Genomic DNA, 6,679 nt, shown 5'->3' on the forward strand with positions numbered 1-6,679 from the left:
ATTTTTCTACTACTCAGTGCATAATAACCATAATAGAGTCATAGGTATATGCAAGGAAATCCTCACCTCTTGTCTGCACCGCTTCGCTGCTGCACCATGGCGGCTGGGAGATTTAGTTCTCTTGCTGGCAGTTGAGGTCCCGATGGCCGTGGGGAAAAAATAGTTGGCACCGCAGCTGGTTTCAGCCTCTGCCTAACTACACTTGTGTATCCAATACAGCACACAGTTTGGAATGCTTGCTAGGCACCCATAGGTGACCACGTTTCTTCCCCTGTCGATTGACTTTCTGTATCCACTGGTCACATATTCCTTTTTCACTGCAAAAGCCAAAGAAACTCTTGACACTGCCCGAACCATTTGTAAAACCAACTGCCACACAATAAACCATCAGGAAATCGTTAAATCATACGACAACAAACCATACGAGGACAGGAACAACAGCAGGGAACAATAGCAAACAACGCAAACATTTTAGTTTGTGGGCCACAATCACCCCAATTAGATCTAAAGTGGACCGGCTCACAATATTTTTGGCTTCAAAATTCATAAATATCAACTTTTCAAAAATGTCCCCATTGTTTTTGTACAAATGATTTTGGAAAATATTCATATTTATTCATTATTATCTTGTTGTAAATCATGAGCAGTCTGCAATTTTTAACCAAAAATGATCTCATGTGATTTGCGATTCGCTAGCGTTGTCACTCACGTTGGCAAATGACCAATGAGCAACCAGCGCAGGGGGGGGGGGGGGACTTAAGTGAACTGGTGTACTGAGAAACTCAAGAACTGAAGAGTGATTAGTTTGTTGAACTTATCGTTCGCGATCCGTTAGACACGAGTGATTTGTTTGTTGAACTTCTTTGTTTGTGATCCGCTAAGGAGCGATGTACTAGTATGGTGAGTGATTTGTTTGCGCAAGGAACAACGTACTACACAGCGAACGTACTCATGAGTCATTTTAACCGCAAATCCTGACGTCCTCGCTGGGATAGCTTTCACTAGCAGCTGTTTCTTCAAGCTAAGGGCTAATGTTGAGTCAGTCAAGCACATGAAAACAAGCACACATATTTAAAATAAATGTTAATTAATAATAAATGTATACGCGTAGACATACATATCATTCCTTCTGTGTCTTTAAGGCGATTATTAAAGCTTTTTATTTCATACAAATAATACAATACATACAAATTCGGTGAACGAATCTTTTTCAATAACCGATTCGAATGATTCCGTGCACTCAAAAGAACAGCCGTGCCCATCACTAGCTACATCAAAATCTAGTAGACATTCCAACAGCTTCTTCCCTCTTGCGATCAACTTCTTAAACACCTAACCTATAATTCCATTACAACAAGCTGGAAAGTTTTTGACTTGAGTTCGTTGTCACATTTCTGTGGGGCCAATTATGTATTACTCGTGCACTCACTGTAGTTGTCTCGCCATGCTGCACTATTTGCATATACTGGCCACTCATGCCAGAGTAGCATCTGCTCCATTTGCACACTGATTGAGGAGTATCTGTAACATTTGCACAACCAACATTGCCCCAGATGATCGCACTACTCGTCACTTTAAACCGCATACACTCCTAGAAGTCTCAGCGCCCTTTGCACAATGGTCATTGCACCGGACTATTGCAATATTAGTCATTCGAACTGCTCTAAGTGCTAGAGGACTCTGCATCTTTTTGCACAATTGCTTTTTGTCAATGTCTTTATGTCCCCAAAGTGTTCTGTAAATTGACTGTCTGTTGTACTAGAGTGGCTCCAACTACCGGAGACAAATTCCTTGTGTGTTTTGGACATACTTGGCAAATAAAGATGATTCTGATTCTGATTCTGATCATTGACAGTCATATTGTTGTTCAATTTTCTAACACTGGAGCAAACTCCTGCACTTAATTTCAACACTGCAGCTAAAAGAAGGGCTTGTTCTAAAACCCAATGGACCACTGTCAAATAAACTGAGTGGTCCCACTTGGTCAGAATGCTCGCGACGTCATCTGCCAAGATACTTCTCTTCTCCGCCTCTGAGGACCCCAGTAGGACCTACAAGACATTAGATGAGTGGATTGGTACAGTGTGGCAGTGGTTTTATCTCTTTGTACCTCATCACCTCAACTGATGGCAGGAACATGAGTAGGGAATAACCCCTGTTGTCATGACAAGCTAAATGGTACACCTCTATCCCAGTAACCAGTCCACCTGCTGAGAGGATCTTCTTGACAGCTGGTGACATTGTCACAGCCCAGAGAAGTCCTTTGAAGCCTGAATGTGGAGACAAGCTGCTTTTCATAAACAAAAATGTAGATGTGCACACTTACTGTATTATATAGGCAGACATGCAGGGACGTGGTTCAGAAGTGAAATTGGTCCAAAAGTATTGTGAGGTTTATCACAATTTCGAAGAGTTTACTTTTTCAATACAGAGATGTTATCATGTTTTTTTTAACTCTTGAACTCAATATGCACAAATAAGTTATTGTAAATTTTTGTTAATTACGAATTCCAAGGGCCAATAAACATTAAGTCTACGTGCGCTTTACTTTGTCAGTGTTTATTCACAATTGCATGTTTTTTTTTAACTTTTGTACTCCATAAGCACAAATAAGTTTTATGTATTTTTAAAAAATTTCAGATGTTTTGTAAAATTGTGAAAATGTGTGTGTGAAAATTATTTGTGTATTTCCACCGTTTACTGAATCAATATTGATTATAATCAATATCGAATCGAATTGCAACCTAAATAATGGGAATCAAACTGAATTGCATCCTAAAGAATTTGAATTGAATTGTGAGGTACTACTTAACAATACCCAGCCCTAATTAAATGAGTCTCTTAAAAAAAGACAAGTAATTGGTCATTCTTGTATCTCACCATTGGATGCTGCCTACCTTTGATGTTATATTAGTTGCAAGTCCAATTGTCATCTCCCACCTCTTGGATGTTGGATGACACGTCTTTTCATAGCATGTGTGAAAATCCATTTTATCACAGCCCAACAATGGGTGACGGATGTGGCCGCCAGCCAGGGAGTGGCACATCGTCTAAATAGACTCTCAGACCATGTAAGGACCTCAGGTACCGTGAAAGTCCTTTTGGGATTTAATGAAACTCATATGAGTGCCTATCTTAAGGCAAGGCAGCATTATTTATATAATGCGTTTCATACACAAGGGTTACTAAAATGACTAAAAGAACATACAGTGCAAGAAATTGATTAAAAAATAAATTTAAAAATGCTTTGAAAGAGCTCTATTGTAAGCAACCAAATAGTTTTTAATCTGAATTCAAACACACTGGCGCTTGGGGCTGACTTCATTTCTGTTTGCATCTTATTCCGTTTGTGTGCAGCATATCAGCTAAATGCTGCTTCACCATGTTTGGTTTGAACTCTGGACTTTACTATGTGACCTGAGTCTGCTAGACTCACGATTCTGCTGATCTCATATTCCATTAGCGTTTCTTGAATGTTTTCATGACCTAATCCATTTATCTTGATTAATCGTTTTTTTACCCGACATGAAAATGTCAAGCGTTCTCTCTCACCACTAGTGATGGGAATCTTTGGCATTTTCGAGAGTTGGTCCTTTAAGCTCAGCCAAGTGGTCCCTCAAATGTATTTGTTGCTTAAAATAATTTATTCCCCAATTATGTGTAAAAGGAATGACTAATTTAAAACATACATTATCGAGAATATACATCATTTATATTGCTTAATTAATTCACATACTCAGAGGGCTCCTAAAAATAAACTGTAAAATACAAAGGACCATCAAAAAAGGTGTAATATTTTTGTATATTATTAACTATTGTCAGAGCAGGAAGAGTTGAAGGTCACACAATCGCATGTTCATTAACAGCAGGTTCATTTGATTATCTTTTCTCCTCTGAATGAAGTAATGGGTGTTGTGTTGGAAAATGTATGTTTTATATATACCAAATATTACTTCTATCAGTTTTATACAACATTCACATGCTTTATTGTTACATTGTAACTACTAGCTCTGTGTGCGTATCAATTGTTCCCAGCCATGTTGTGACTACGAGCTGTTTTTCGATAAAGATAAGTTGAGCGCAGCTGGACAAAGATAATGGTTTTGCTTTCCTTCTCTGTCTCTCTCACTTCGATATAACAAAGGGGTTTTCTGTCTGGGCTTCAGTAAGGGGTAACAACTCACAAGACTTGTACCTTTGCCTCTCTTTGCAAAGACTTTTCTTTCTTTTTTGTAATAAAACCCCACAAAGACAAGATTGCTTCCTCACTCATTCTGTCAGAAAAAGATTTGCCAAAACAGTGTACAGTATGCATATGTTTGTGTGTGCGTGACATGTTTGGCAGTCAGGTCAAACAAAAAGGAGGACCTGTATTCCTTTTATTCTGTAATGGTTTTACTGTGCCACGGTGGAGTTTTTAAGCTGCCACTGTGGTTCTTTGTATAGTGATGGATTTTTATTGAAAATTTCAGTTGGACAGAACAAAGTTTTAAGGGGAGTGACAGAAACAAAGTGGAAAGGCAGTGAAAAGATAACTAAATAATATAGGAAGAGAAGGCAACAAAAGAGAGGACAGTTGTAATAAAGATGAGGAAGGTAAATCATTATATGCCTAGTACAATGACACATTAAATTCGAGTGTTGTATGGGGCAGTAGTGCTACACCCTGTGAAGGAAGGATAGGACAATATAGAGGGCTGGACAGACAAGGAGAGGCGGGGAAGCATGCAGGACAGAGGTAGTGGACCCAGCTGTACAACAGAAGTGTGGTGGGAGTGGTTCAATAAATTCTAAACATCTTTAGAAATAGAGTGCAAGTGAGGGGATACCCAGGAAGTTTGCATACTTATGAGCTATTATTGCAATGAGTGACTGACACTAAGCCAATAAGTCCCAGAGGTGAGTCTCTGCAGACACATGCAAGTGAATTGACACAGTCTCGCATGCACAATAACCCTCAGAAGTGTCCTGTGATAGCTACGACTGCACCGCGGGGGCTGAGGACCCCACCCCATCCAGCTGAGAGGTGGGATCGGTCCCAGGAGCCCACCCAAGAGGGGCCCAGTGGACAGGACACTCCCCACACAGAGATACCTAGTGTGGTCCCACCGAGGCACCCCAAACCACCCGGAGGAGGCCCCCTGGGCCCAAAGCCAACCCCCCCCAACCCAAATCCCACCGCCCCACAGAAATCAGTGTATGTAGTGCATAATGGGTGCGTGTAATGCATTAAAACACCTTGGGGGCAGGCAGGGTGGAGGAGCAAAGAGTCTAAACCAGGAACCAGCACTGATGTACTGACCCCTGATCCCTCTGACCCCGCAACAGCCCCCCAAGAAACCTTACAGTGAATGGTGTGAGTGTGTGCTAAGTGAGTGATGAAGAGGCATGGCTCCTGTAGGCCGGGCCCACCCGACAGGAAAACCACAGGGAGAGAGGACTGTCACACCCAGCCCAGCAGCACTGCTCCCCGGAATCCCCAGCCCATCATCCCAGCCAGCGCCTGCTACCCGCTCCAGAGTGCGGGAAGTGGACCCACCCCCAGACCAGGCAGCGACAAAACCCCACAGCAGGCCCGAGGAGTCACAGGTGGCCCCACCCTCCCCCACCAGCACCCAAAACGGGGAACCAAAGCAGATGCCAGTTGGCACCACCCCGGCACCCACGGACCATGAGCAAAATAGTATTTATTTGTTCTGTCTGTCTTTACATGCCGCTGGCGTAGATAGGTGAACAAAGAGACATTATTTTTTGTAAATAAATAATATTCTGACCAATTAAATGAAATGTTATAATTTCCCACGGCACACCAGAAGAGCGCTCACGGCACACTAATGTGCCCCGGAACACTGGTTGGGAATCACTGGTGTAGACACACTGATGCCACCACACATCTTGACCAATTTTAACAGGAAAAAGACAAGAAAAAACAACATATCCACTTCCATTAGGATTCTCCTCTTGTCGGTCATTTGAAAAAGAACGGCATTGTTCATAACGATACATCACTTCTTGCTACCCTTTCTGCCCCCAGGATCTGCATATTTTTCTTCAACATGTGCTGCAATCCATTCCCCCTCATTGTGTTTGTGCTTCATCCTCTCTCCTTTGATTCTGCCCTGATTGGTTCCCAAATGCATTTTGCGCAATCTACAAATCTTTCTCCTCCACTCATCACACCTCTGAGCGAGTCTCAACAAAAAGTACAAATGAATTATCCTCTTTTTACTTCTTACATGTGCTCTTGAACTGTGCAGCTTGCACAGCTTGTAGGTTTTGATCCAATTATGAAGTGGAGAAAAGTGTGTAGCAAACTGTACTGCACCACGCACTTTTCTATGTCTGTTTCAGAGAACTAAAAGAGACAAATTGATGACTATGATCAAATAAAGCACTATAGATTTCCCCTTAACTATTATTATTTCTAATTATTATAAATATTTGGATTTATGGACAGTGGGGGGCATGTTGCCAGTCAGATTGACATGAATAAAGAAGATCCCCTTTCCAGATGATCAATTTCATCAGACTCTACCTCCACCCACCATTCCTCAACATGCCCTCAAACCACTTACCCCCTTCTCCCACCTTATCATCTGTCACATTTATTTTGTCTGTAGCATCTTTAATTCAGTTCAGGTTCTGCCCTCCCCCACCTCCCTTTCCCTCTTTCATGCTC

Source organism: Phycodurus eques, chromosome 1 (genome assembly GCF_024500275.1).
Source record: "Phycodurus eques isolate BA_2022a chromosome 1, UOR_Pequ_1.1, whole genome shotgun sequence".
NCBI classification, from domain to species: domain Eukaryota; kingdom Metazoa; phylum Chordata; class Actinopteri; order Syngnathiformes; family Syngnathidae; genus Phycodurus; species Phycodurus eques.